This window comes from Haliotis rubra, unplaced genomic scaffold, assembly GCF_003918875.1.
Source record: "Haliotis rubra isolate DU_JTF1 unplaced genomic scaffold, ASM391887v1 Scf701, whole genome shotgun sequence".
In the NCBI taxonomy this organism is placed as follows: domain Eukaryota; kingdom Metazoa; phylum Mollusca; class Gastropoda; order Lepetellida; family Haliotidae; genus Haliotis; species Haliotis rubra.
The window spans coordinates 269,383-284,092 of NW_025767415.1; the positions used below are offsets into that span (position 1 = coordinate 269,383).

The 14,710-nt window shown below is 40.1% G+C and overlaps 1 protein-coding gene and 1 long non-coding RNA gene across 3 annotated transcripts in view; one reads left to right on the forward strand and one right to left on the reverse strand.

The window, feature by feature from the left end:
* The window catches only part of LOC124258906 (epidermal growth factor receptor-like), a 217,248-nt gene that overhangs the window by 176,856 nt on the left and 25,682 nt on the right, over positions 1–14,710 (reverse strand). The window lies entirely within an intron of this gene.
* Positions 13,370–13,927, forward strand: LOC124258907. The gene is made up of 3 exons (XR_006893706.1): positions 13,370–13,387; positions 13,514–13,576; positions 13,640–13,927. It is a non-coding gene; the product is annotated as an uncharacterized LOC124258907 (long non-coding RNA).

Here is a 14,710-nt window from a genome sequence, read left to right on the forward strand (position 1 = left end):
TCTCAATCTGATATATCCATTCATATGATAATAACCATGATGTTTTGGCTTCAGCACCACTCACATAGCAGATGAGGTCCTAGATCAAGCAATCAACGGCAACAAAGTCATCCAATTTCATCAAATCTTGTTCAGCATCAGACAAGTTGGCATGGGAAATTTGAAATTAATGAGGCATGCTAAAACCCCAATTTCCCCTCAGTTGAGGACTTTATATGATGAGGCTGCAATGAACACCCTGTATAAATCAACATGAACAAGGAGAGTTATCAAGGATTTCACAGACGTGGCAAAAAACAGCCCCTCAGCCATTTCAAACTACATCTGTGCTGATCCAAGAAAGGCTAAACTGCTACATTTTGCGACCAGACACAACATATACTTTACTGGCAATTGATTCTGTCCAAGAAGAAGTATTAGCTAAGACCCGGAAATGAATCCCTTCTACTCAAATGGAACATTTCTATCAAGTTTATATACTTATCTGGTTATGATGTACAAAATATATCTTGCTTCAGTATTCTATTGTTACAGTGTCTAGCCAGGTCTATCTGACCATTCCCTTCACTGATGTTTGTGCTACCACATCTTACACCAGCAGGCTCTCATGGAATAAATAGTAGTTGACAACAGGTTCACAGCCCATCACAAAAACAAACTCCTACATTAGATGCGAGTTTACTCCATGACCTTCATTAAGGATTGTGTGAGATTTCCAACTTAATTCAGCTTCATGACCCCAATTAGAAAACGTATTATAACCACCATCTGTCCCAGAGCTCCAGAGAGGTTGTCAGTTATTTCAGTAGTTATGGATTTGATTTTGTTTTGTTTTTTGTTAAAATGATTAATGGTTATTCAATTTTGATCACCCTATTCATTCTTGACAGTTTGATATTTCCACCTATAAATCTGTTTTGTACCAGTGCCTGTAAATCATTAAAATACATTTTATGACAAGTTCCACAACACAATGGCATTTCTTGAAAATTAAATGTCAGCCAAGCATAGTCATATTGTCTTTTCACTCAGGATTACCACCATGTTTCTTTCTGTGCACATGAGTAAGTGACGGAAAAGATTGCTTCCTTCAAAATATCATTTATAAGACAAACTACACTTTTCAATCAATTAATCAAGAATACTCTCCAACCAGCCTATAACTGGTATTAAAACAAATTTACAATTAAAAATATGTTTTGATCCTTCTGTTTCTGCTAGCAGTGACCTCAGAAGGATGTCATCTATTGGTGTTCAGGTTGGTTTGCTGTATATGTTTTACCAAACTCATGGTAAATGACATATATGAGATAAGATATAAGCTTTAGTTTCACTTTAACAGCATATTAAAGGTTTTGGTGAGTATTTCATCTGCTGGAGAGAGAGAGAGAGAGAAACAAAGAAAGACACACACAATCTCTCTCTCTCTCTGTACCATGTACACATCAGTATATATATATACACACATAGATATCTGCTTGTGTACATACACCATCAACTTCATCATTAAGGACCGACTTCTTGTCAGGCAAGCATCACTGACAACAGACGTTTCATCTGGAGAAGCCCCTTCGTTAAACTACTACCTGCCTGACCACTCAGCTACTGGTCTACCTGACCAACATCAGGAGGCAGTGATGCCCAAACACACCTGTCCTTCAAGTACCAACTGGTTTCCTGATGAGGTAGTGAACGGGGGAGATCTAGAAATCATCCACATCCATTCCCTAACTAAACCTAGGTCCACTTTTGTGTTTCATGAATTGTCTATTCAACTGTCTGTGTCAAATTATCATATTTAAGTTTATGTTGTGATGATAATGCAGGCCAATCTGACGCTGCTCCCAAACAGATTCCTTCACACCCACTGATTCTACATATACCAGTAGATACCACCCACACTCAACATATAATGAATCATGTTTTTATTCACATTACACCTACATTTTGCTCTTCAGTCAAACAAATGGAAATCATCTGTTCCTGTTGTCTAGGAAACAGTAAAGTTATTGATCCCTTCAATTCTGTATTCAAAGTAAGGTAAGGATAAAACTGTCCATCGAACGGTAATTAATCGTTACTTGTCCATAATATTACGTAACCAGCCCTCATATTTTCAAATGAACCTTTGCAAGTAGAATGTATTGGGCAGACAGACTCTATGTTTTGGTAAACTGGTGTCACTGTACCCCAATAGCATGGTGTAGCTCATACCACGACGTTGTCTCATCCAGGCATCAGTAACTGACTGACTCAAAATAGCTGCAGAATTGCAATCATTAGACAAAATTCACTGACACCCAAAAGACAGATACGATTTATAGTTTTATAAGCGTCAGTAAATCATAACATAGCATCATCTTCAAGCTTGTCCTTTGTTAACCATTACTTTGTAGTGCCTGCCTAGATGTTGGCCCAGCAGCTGGTTGTTTCCATACTTACCAGCCAACAAGGAATCCTTCCACTATGGTAATCCACTTGGCACTTCAACTATCTTAGCAATTGTTCTGTCACTCAAAAGCAGTTTTGGTTGGGCAAAATCTTTCTAGATTGAACATTTTTCACCAGAAAGGTCACCACTGGTGGAGCAGCCTATGAATTAAATTTACAGATTGGGGAAAAAAAGTAGGAGCAATGAAGGTATCTGCAGGAGCTGAAAGACTGTTAGACCACCACAACCCACAAAAAGTAGTAATTGTCAAAAGAAAAGCCTCAATCCCTATTTCCTTCAGCCTATATAAGCCAACAGTCACACTAAGGTTTCAGTGAAACAGCATTACAACAATAAGATTATTTGTAAGGCTTAAACCTTGTCAACAACAGTGTTATCAAGGATCTGTGGACCTAAGAAGGAAAAATATAAAAACTGAAGAAATGTGATTTTATTATCAGTTGTTCTTTACTTTCAAAAACAGTGATGAGTATGAGGTCTTAGAGAAGCTGGAAGCAACGAAATACAGGTACTAATAATTCAGCAGCTTACATGACCAAATCTGGTAACAATACTGAAGTTCATCTCAGCCTTAATTTAGGTTTCTGTTGTGGCACCAAGACAGATCAGCTTCACCACTGGAGCTTTAGCAGACAGTACAATCAAGCTCCCTACTGATCCTCTTGTTCTGGCTGCCACTAGCCGGTGATGTCTGCACTTGTCAATATGCTGCTGCTAGCATCAATATTGACGCTTGTCTAACTCACTGTGACACCTCCTGATGGGCCCAGGGAGTCAACAGTGGTGGGGATTTCAACCACGACTAACAGCACCTGTGCTTCCAACACCTATACCTGTCACAGAGGTGCTTAACCCTTAGCACTGTCTCTACATGAACTAATTAGATCTGACACAAAAACACATCCTCTACCTCACACTCTACTCATGCTTTCTACGGCTCACACAACTCATGCTTTCTGTCACACAACTCAATCATGCTTTCCCTAACACAACTCATGCTTTCTCTCACACAATTCATGCTTTCTCCATCTCACATACAACTAATGCCTTCATTGCAACACAACTCATGCTCTCTCTCACACAACTCATGCTTTCTCCATCTGACACAACTCATGCTTTCTCCATCTGACACACAACTCATGCTTTCTCCATCTGACACACAACTCATGCTTTCTCCATCTGACACACAAATCATGCTTTCTCCATCTGACACAAATCATGCTTTCCCCATCTGACACACAACTCATGCTTTCTCATCTGACACACAACATGCTTTCTGCATCTGACACATAAAACATGCTTTCTCCATCTGACACAAAACATGCTTTCTCCATCTGACACACAAATCATGCTTTCTCCATCTGACACACAAATCATGCTTTTTCCATCTGACACAAATCATGCTTTCTCCATCTGACACACAACTCATGCTTTCTCCTTTTGACACAGAAATCATGCTTTCTCCATCTGACACACAAATCATGCTTTCTTCATCTGACACAACTCATGCTTTCTCCATCTGACACAACTCATGCTTTCTCCATCTGACACATAACTCATGCTTTCTCCATCTGACACACAACTCATGCTTTCTCCATCTGACACACAACTCATGCTTTCTCCATCTGACACACAACTCATGCTTTCTCCATCTGACACACAACTCATGCTTTCTCCATCTGACACAACTCATGCTTTCTCCATCTGACACATAACTCATGCTTTCTCCATCTGACACAACTCATGCTTTCTCCATCTGCTCATTTTCTCCATCTGACACATGCTTTCCCCAACACAACTCATGCTTTCTCCATCTGACACACAAATGCTTTCTCCCATCTGACACACAACTCATGCTTTCTCCATCTGACACAAAACATGCTTTCTCCATCTGACACACAAATCATGCTTTCCATCTGACACAAATCATGCTTTCTCCATCTGACACACAACTCATGCTTTCTCCATCTGACACAAAATCATGCTTTCTCCATCTGACACAAAATCATGCTTTCTCCATCTGACACAACTCATGCTTTCTCCATCTGACACACAACATGCTTTCTCCATCTGAAAGACAAATCATGCTTTCTCCATCTGACACACAAATCATGCTTTCCCCATCTGACACACAACTCATGCTTTCTCCATCTGACACATAACTCTCCATGCTTTCTCCATCTGACACAAATCATGCTTTCTCCATCTGACACACAAATCATGCTTTGCTTTTCTCCATCTGACACATAACTCATGCTTTCTCCATCTGACACAAATCATGCTTTCTCCATCTGACACACAAATCATGCTTTTTCCATCTGACACAAATCATGCTTTCTCCATCTGACACACAACTCATGCTTTCCCCATCTGACACACAAATCATGCTTTCTCCATCTGACATACAACTCATGCTTTCTGTCATCTGACACATAACTCATGCTTTCTCCCATCTGAAACACAAATCATGCTTTCTCCATCTGACATACAACTCATGCTTTCTCCATCTGACACACAAATCATGCTTTTTCCATCTGACACAAATCATGCTTTCTCCATCTGACACACAACTCATGCTTTCCCCATCTGACACACAAATCATGCTTTCTCCATCTGACATACAACTCATGCTTTCTGCATCTGACACATAACTCATGCTTTCTCCATCTGAAACACAAATCATGCTTTCTCCATCTGACATACAACTCATGCTTTCTCCATCTGACACACAAATCATGCTTTTTCCATCTGACACAAATCATGCTTTCTCCATCTGACATACAACTCATGCTTTCTCCATCTGACACAAATCATGCTTTCTCCATCTGAAAGACAAATAATGCATTTTCCATCTGACACACAACTCATGCTTTCTCCATCTGACACACAACTCATGCTTTCTCCATCTGACACACAAATCATGCTTTCTCCATCTGACACAAAACATGCTTTCTCCATCTGACACACAAATCATGCTTTCTCCATCTGACATACAACTCATGCTTTCTCCATCTGACGGAAATCATGCTTTCTCCATCTGACATACAACTCAAGCTTTCTGCATGACACACAACTCATGCTTTCTCCATCTGACACACAACTCATGCTTTCTCCATCTGACACACAAATCATGCTTTCTCCATCTGACACAAAACATGCTTTCTCCATCTGACACAAAACATGCTTTCTCCATCTGACACAAATCATGCTTTCTCCATCTGACACACAAATCATGCTTTCTCCATCTGACACAAATCATGCTTTCCCCATCTGACACACAACTCATGCTTTCTCCATCTGACACACAAGTCATGCTTTCCCCATCTGACACACAACTCATGCTTTCTCCATCTGACACACAAGTCATGCTTTCTCCATCTGACACAAATCATGCTTCTTCCTCTGCCATATTACCCCACATGATGATCAGTGTTGTTACATTCACTTAGCCTGCAGTTTCAAGAGTGACAAGTGGCTACTGCCTGGCTATGGGTATCCAGTGCAGTAATTCACTTCAAGTCCACTCATCCAGGTGTTTACTATCCAAGCCACATTCACTTCAAGTCCACTCATCCAGGTGTTTACTATCCAACTCACATTCACTTCAAGTCCACTCATCCAGGTGTTTACTATCCAAGCCACATTCACTTCAAGTCCACTCATCCAGGTGTTTACTATCCAAGCCACATTCACTTCAAGTCCACTCATCCAGGTGTTTACTATCCAACTCACATTCACTTCAAGTCCACTCATCCAGGTGTTTACTATCCAAGCCACATTCACTTCAAGTCCACTCATCCAGGTGTTTACTATCCAACTCACATTCACTTCAAGTCCACTCATCCAGGTGTTTACTATCCAAGCCACATTCACTTCAAGTCCACTCATCCAGGTGTTTACTATCCAAGCCACATTCACTTCAAGTCCACTCATCCAGGTGTTTACTATCCAACTCACATTCACTTCAAGTCCACTCATCCAGATGTTTACTATCCAAGCCACATTCACTTCAAGTCCACTCATCCAGGTGTTTACTATCCAACTCACATTCACTTCAAGTCCACTCATCCAGATGTTTACTATCCAAGCCACATTCACTTCAAGTCCACTCATCAAGATGTTTACTATCCAAGCCACATTCACTTCAAGTCCACTCATCCAGGTGTTTACTATCCAACTCACATTCACTTCAAGTCCACTCATCCAGGTGTTTACTATCCAAGTCACATTCACTTCAAGTCCACTCATCTGGTTCTTAACTATCCGAGGGACATTCATTGGTAAGACTTCCACCCGTATCCAACCTAAATTATAACGATGAGGAAATATTTCTTTCAGTGACATGTTTAGAATTCGGATATGTCTTTCAGTATGTTCAGATACAATTAAAGAAACATGTTAAAACTCATCCTTATCAGATGGAGAATATATATTCAGGTGATATGATTTGACTAGGATGAAATTTAAGGGGGAATACGGACGGAAGTCTTACCCATTCATTTCAGGTCCGCTCAAGTGTCTCACTATCCAAATGACATTCACGACAATGCAGTCGAGAATTATAAACACACGAGTCTGCTTTGAAAATTTGCAGTGCCTCATAACGTACCCAAAAGGATCTGTGGAGTTGATGACACAAAATCTGGGGAATTATCAGCCCAACTTGCTGTTTGAAATAAAGGATTTTTTTATGACTTCTACCTCTGTGGAAAGATTGAATGTCAGCCGTGAGAAGTGTAGATACAGATGACGTTGAAGAGTTACTTTCCCAGCACTCCATTGTCCTGTACATATACAGCCACATAATGGCAGGTAAACATACTGTAAAGTAATGATGCTAATGAGACACTGTGTCAGAAAATAAAGTAACACCAATCCAAAAACACCATGGTTAAATGTACATGAGGTAGAATTTATGACTAGCAACCTATAATTATAGAGACTTAACTGGACCAAGTAGGCAAATTCAGTAAATTGGGTTCTGTGGGTATACCTTTCCCTTGAAACATTCTGGAAAACATTGTTTTCAACCTTAAGCAAATCGAAAACTGTTGTGTTCACCTTCGATGAGTCTAAACTCATCAGAAAGTGTGGTGTGGGTTGGTGTGCTGCACCAAGTATTTAGGTGGTCTTTAGGATTCTGTGGCCAAAACTCTCATGCCTTTGTCTGAAAGGTCTTAACAAAACCACACTGCAAAGATTCCCCCCACAGCCATTTTTCACACTGCTTAAACTGACATCTTTAACATTACACAGTCTCTGCGATGTTGTTCTACCCTTCTTCATGACAAAGGGGAGATATGAGATCAAGTTACATAACTCTTTTGGTGTCCCAGTGATTGAAAAGGTCAAGGTGAAATCTTTCCATATGCCTTGCTGGCAAGCAGTAACTGAGGAGTTGCGAGGATGGAGGGATACACTTCTCTATAAATATCATAGGTTACACATGAAAGAAATATCTCCCATTGTGCTCCCTGGGCTGTAGGGCTACTACAGGAGGCTTCGAGTAGACAGCAGGTGGATGGGTTAATTGGGTTTCAGCAATGCTTATCCCCACCTTGTCATAGGCATAGACAAACATTCATCATAATGTCAACAAAATTCTAAAGATTAAAAAAAATATCTCCCTCTTCTAAAAATACATGGGGTTAGCAGTGAGAATTCAACTAAAAAGTCTTGTCACACTTTCATGAGTTAATTCCAGGACCACAATGTCATGTGAGATTGATAAAGAAATTCTGAACTTGATGACATGATTGTTAAACGGCAAGTTATTCTAATAAGGGAGCAATACCAGAACACTTAATGGCATTTCAGTCCCTGCCCTCTCTGACGACACACAGAGCTGATGGGAAATCTGCAGTAGCAGAGAGGAGTTCACATAGGTGGATGTGTTTTTCTCTCCCCAGTGCTAGCTGGGCTCACTGCCATCTTGACATCGCAAATTGCCCACGTAGACTATATTCACCTGTCAGGAAGGCAGTTTTTATCTATCAACCCAAGACAACAAAAAAAAAAACTGACTTGAAAGAATTTTATCAGTTGTGAGCTTGAAGGCTATCAAATTTCTATCATCTGTCAAGTGTGAATATTCAAATTAGTCAATTTCTGCGCAATTACATCGCTGTTATCTGTCTATTTGATGCGTAGGTACACACATGCACAGGTGAGAATGAGATACAGCCCCTTGAACATCAGCCACTGATAAACATTACCTAACCAGTCTACATCACATCAGGTGCAAATAACACATTACTGAGTTTTTGTTGTTCACTTAGTGACCTGAACTAGACACAAGCATTTAGCATCCTACCTGTCAACAATGTATATAGATTACATAAACCAACTCAATTTCTGCACTTACTATCTATTACTGTGTATTTGTGAAACCTTCTCATGTAAAATATTTATGAATAATCTTGAACACTGGCCAAATATGCAGAAATTATCAATATTCATAAATGTCAAATTCTTTCTGACATTACTAGTACTCAGAATGTAAGTCGAAAAAAGTTTTTATGCATAAGGTGTTGAAGGCAATGAGAATCCTGCCCTTACAATGCCCTTCCTGAACAGAAGCAAACTTGAGACAGGGCCATCAAGTATATGAGGAAAGTGAGGACTTGTTTGCACTATATTCTGACTTTGTACTTATTTCATTCTATAGTACAAATAGTGAAGCTATCTGTCTAACTACATCAGGACTCCAGATAGTGAAGCTATCTATCTAACTACATCAGGACTCCAGATAGTGAAGGTATCTGTCTAACTACATCAGGACTCCAGATAGTGAAGCTACCTGTCTAACTACATCAGGACTCCAGATAGTGAAGGTATCTATCTAACTACATCAGGACTCTGGGATAGTGAAGGTATCTGTCTAACTACATCAGGACTCCAGATAGTGAAGCTATCTAACTACATCAGGACTCCAGATAGTGAAGGTATCTGTCTAACTACATCAGGACTCCAGATAGTGAAGGTATCTGTCTAACTACATCAGGACTCTGGGATAGTGAAGGTATCTGTCTAACTACATCAGGACTCCAGATAGTGAAGCTATCTATCTAACTACATCAGGACTCCAGATAGTGAAGGTATCTGTCTAACTACATCAGGACTCCAGATAGTGAAGCTATCTATCTAACTACATCAGGACTCCAGATAGTGAAGGTATCTGTCTAACTACATCAGGACTCCGGGATAGTGAAGCTACCTGTCTAACTACATCAGGACTCCGGGATAGTGAAGCTATCTATCTAACTACATCAGGACTCCAGATAGTGAAGCTATCTGTCTAACTATATCAGGACTCCGGGATAGTGAAGGTATCTGTCTAACTATATCAGGACTTCAGATAGTGATGGTATCTGTCTACCTACATCAGGACTCCAGATAGTGAAGGTATCTGTCTAATTGCATCAGGACTCCAGATAGTAAAGGTATCTGTCTAACTACATCAGGACTCTGGGATAGTGAAGGTATCTGTCTAACTACATCAGGACTCCAGATAGTGAAGCTATCTAACTACATCAGGACTCCAGATAGTGAAGGTATCTGTCTAACTACATCAGGACTCCAGATAGTAAAGGTATCTGTCTAACTACATCAGGACTCTGGGATAGTGAAGGTATCTGTCTAACTACATCAGGACTCCAGATAGTGAAGCTATCTATCTAACTACATCAGGACTCCAGATAGTGAAGGTATCTGTCTAACTATATCAGGACTTCAGATAGTGATGGTATCTGTCTACCTACATCAGGACTCCAGATAGTGAAGGTATCTGTCTAATTGCATCAGGACTCCAGATAGTGAAGGTGTCTGTCTAACTACATCAGGACTCCAGATAGTGAAGGTATCTGTTTAACTACATCAGGACTCCGGGATAGTGAAGGTATCTGTCTAACTACATCAGCACTCCGGGATAGTGAAGCTATCTGTCTAACTACATCAGGACTCCAGATAGTGAAGGTATCTGTCTACCTACATCAGGACTCCAGATAGTGAAGGTATCTGTCTAACTACATCAGGACTCCAGATAGTGAAGGTATCTGTCTAACTACATCAGGACTCCAGATAGTGAAGGTATCTGTCTAACTACATCAGGACTCCAGATAGTGAAGGTATCTGTCTAACTACATCAGGACTCCAGATAGTGAAGGTATCTGTCTAACTACATCAGGACTCCGGGATAGTGAAGCTATCTGTCTAACTACATCAGGACTCCGGATAGTGAAGCTATCTGTCTAACTACATCAGGACTCCAGATAGTGAAGGTATCTGTCTAACTACATCAGGACTCCGGGATAGTGAAGGTATCTGTCTAACTATATCAGGACTCCAGATAGTGAAGGTATCTGTCTACCTACATCAGGACTCTGAATAGTGAAGGTATCTGTCTAACTACATCAGGACTCCAGATAGTGAAGGTATCTGTCTAACTACATCAGGACTCCAGATAGTGAAGGTATCTGTCTAATTAGATCAGGACTCCAGATAGTGAAGGTATCTGTCTAACTACATCAGGACTGGATAGTGAAGGTATCCGTACAATGAAACTGCTATCTCTAACAGAACAGATCCCCCTGAAAGCAGCATCTTCAGGGACTATGAACTATCCTAGTTAAGAACCACTGCAGTGACACATTGATTGTAGTTGATTCAGTCTCTCCTGGTAACTGCCTTCACTGGCAATGCTATTTTTTGCAGGATTATAACCTGAACAAGGACTTCCTGCATTCTTGAAAACATTTCTATGTTTCAGTTTCAAATATTTCTTCAAACAAAAAAGGTACATGTTTTATTTACTTGCCCTGGTTAATGCTGCCTGGTATCACCTGAGAGTTCATTTCTACACACACATTGCCATTCAAGTGCACAACTTCCCCTGGTCACAGCTATAGGTTACCTCTAGAGTCCTACTTCAAGACAGACCATCGCCAATAAGTCAACCAATCACCATGCTCATGGTTATACTAAACAATCTGCAGTTCTCTTTTCATTAATAGTATTGTCACTTATAATTCTGTGGATATAAGTGTAACATAAAACTACTTTTAATACCATTAATGTTTGATTGTCCATAACAGTCAATGGTATTGATTCTGAAGCACCCTTAGCTGAGCAAACACACCCTGCTTTGAAAGTACAATTTCGGTAACCCAAGTGCCAGACGGAAATCATTTCCCACAAGGAAATTGTTTCATCAATAGGAGCAAATTTGCTCACATTTTCATGTTGTTAAGAAGCAAGGCAGACATCGATAATGGAAAATCATCTAAATAATGTCATCGGAGTAGACTGATTAAATCATGAACCAGCGACAGTGCTTTGGTGACGGTGTACAATGCAAGGAGTTGAAATACATCTTTGGAGGTTAGACATGGGATAAGAGGGGATAGAAGTGGAAGTGATCAAACAGAACATGACCATGTTCAACAAAGCCTGGGTGGAGGATCCTCTTGACAACTGACCAGCAATGGAATCATCTTAGTAAGATCTTACACAGAGTTTCTTTCAATAGAATAAAAATATTCCTTCTGAGAAAAACATATATTACCCACTGAAGAGCAACACACAACTCTCTCTCTAAACTGTAAGGGGTATTTGTGGGAGACATACACAAGTTGGTGACGGTTTCTGATGAGGAATATAGACCGGAGGCTACAGCAAGGAAGAGCGAGACACTGCTGGTGGTAGTGCTGTGTTGTTGGAAGCAACAGGTGGAAGACAAATGTTGGTAACAGGTCATCGAGCCAGCTCGGAAGTGCTCAATGCTACCTGGAGCCATATCACATTTTCTGTTTATTTTCAGATGTAAGTGAGAAGCTCTTGAAAAGACATTAGCCTTTCCGTTTACTCTGGCATGGCTAGTGGGCTGTATGTCAAGTCTGAAAGATAATTCACACCATGATCTGCTCGTATCAAAGTGAGCTGACCTGCTAACTACACTGTAGCTGGCATATTGATTTATTGAGACAGAGCCACAAGAGAGCATTATGATGAATAAAACATTACAGCACCAGATATACAATTCATTAAACAGTGCACATTGATTATTTGTTTTTTATCTGTGACCACAGACAGTATGCTGATTAACACATAAATGTTGACAGAAGGCGAGGATCCCTTCCCACTCACATCACTGCCTTAGATAGTAGAATCTGTATATACAGCAGATATCTACAAGACTAGTTGCTGGTGAATAACATTGACAGAGGATGCTCAATGATACACTGAAGATATCTACTAGACTAGTTGCTGGTGAATTACATTGACAGAGGATGCTCAAAGATACACTGTAGATATCTACTAGACCAGTTGCTGGTGAATTACATTGACAGAGGATGATTAAAGATGCACTGTAGATATCTACTAGACTAGTTGCTGGTGAATTACATTGACAGGATGCTCAAAGATAGACTGCAGATATCTACTGGACTAGTTGCTGGTGAATTACATTGACAGAGGATGCTCAAAGATACACTGTAGATATCTACTAGACTAGTTGCTGGTGAATTACATTGACAGAGGATACTCAAAGATACACTGTAGATATCTACTGGACTAGTTGCTGGTGAATTACATTGACAGAGGATACTCAAAGATACACTGTAGATATCTACTGGACTAGTTGCTGGTGAATAACATTGACAGAGGATGCTCAAAGATACACTTTAGATATCTACTGCACTAGTTGCTGGTGAATTACATTGACAGAGGATGCTCAAAGATACACTTTAGATATCTACTAGACAAGTTGCTGGTGAATTACATTGACAGAGGATGCTCAACGATAGACTGCAGATATCTACTGGACTAGTTGCTGGTGAATTACATTGACAGAGGATGCTCAAAAATGCACTGTAGATATCTACTGGACTAGTTGCTGGTGAATTACATTGACAGAGGATGCTCAAAGATACACTTTAGGTATCTACTGGACTAGTTGCTGGTGAATTACATTGACAGAGGATGCTCAAAGATACACTTTAGATATCTACTGGACCAGTCGCTGGTGAATTACATTGACAGAGGATGCTCAAAACTGCACTGTAGATATCTACTGGACTAGTTGCTGGTGAATTACATTGACAGAGGATGCTCAAAGATACACTTTAGGTATCTACTGGACTAGGCGCTGGTGAATTACATTGACAGAGGATGCTCAAAGATAGACTGTAGATATCTACTGGACTAGTTGCTGGTGAATTACATTGACAGAGGATACTCAAAGATACACTGCAGATATCTACTGGACTAGTTGCTGGTGAATGACATTGACAGAGGATGCTCAAAGATACACTGTAGATATCTACTGGACTAGTTGCTGGTGAATTACATTGACAGAGGATGCTCAAAGATACACTGTAGATATCTACTGGACTAGTCGCTGGTGAATGACATTGACAGAGGATGCTCAAAGATACACTGTAGATATCAACTGGACTAGTTGCTGGTGAATTACATTGATGGATGATTCTTCAAGATTTACTTTAGTTATCTACTGGACTAGTTGCTGGTGAATTACATTGACAGAGGATACTCAAAGATACACTGCAGATATCTACTGGACTAGTTGCTGGTGAATGACATTGATAGAGGATGCTCAAAGATACTGGACCAGTTGCTGGTGAATTACATTGATGGATGATTCTTCAAGATGTACTTTAGATATCTACTGGAAAAGCTACTTAATTTAACTGATATTTCTTTGTCTGATTTACATTTTCCCATTCCTAACCTTGTCCCCACAAACTGAGGCTTACATTGAATATGCATTCTAAGGCCCACATTGAGTTGAGATTAAAATTCCAGTATGTATGTGGTTTTAGCAATGATCAATACAAGCACACATAACAGCTGTAATGGTGGCCACTACATATAGGTGTCCCTCTCCTGGTTCCTACTCTCAGTCAGTGAGCCATGCACCGAGGGATGTGGTCGATGGATGTAAATATTTCATACATATTCCACTACAGTTATTCCCTCCAGTAGTGAGGAGTAGCCTCTGGAGTGTAGTTGTTCAGTTGTACTCCACACTGTCATTGCTACATTATTGATATGTACCATCCAGCGCAGACCAAGGTGAGAGGTTATCTTGGAGATTGCACTTGTCAAACTGAAACTTGGAAATGTCATATGATGAACAGATATAGAAGATTTGATAGGCCAGTATAGATGTTATCAGCAATGGTTTGCACTGTACACACCTTTCTTGGATTGGCAGCAGCCAGAATGGCAACATGGTTTACA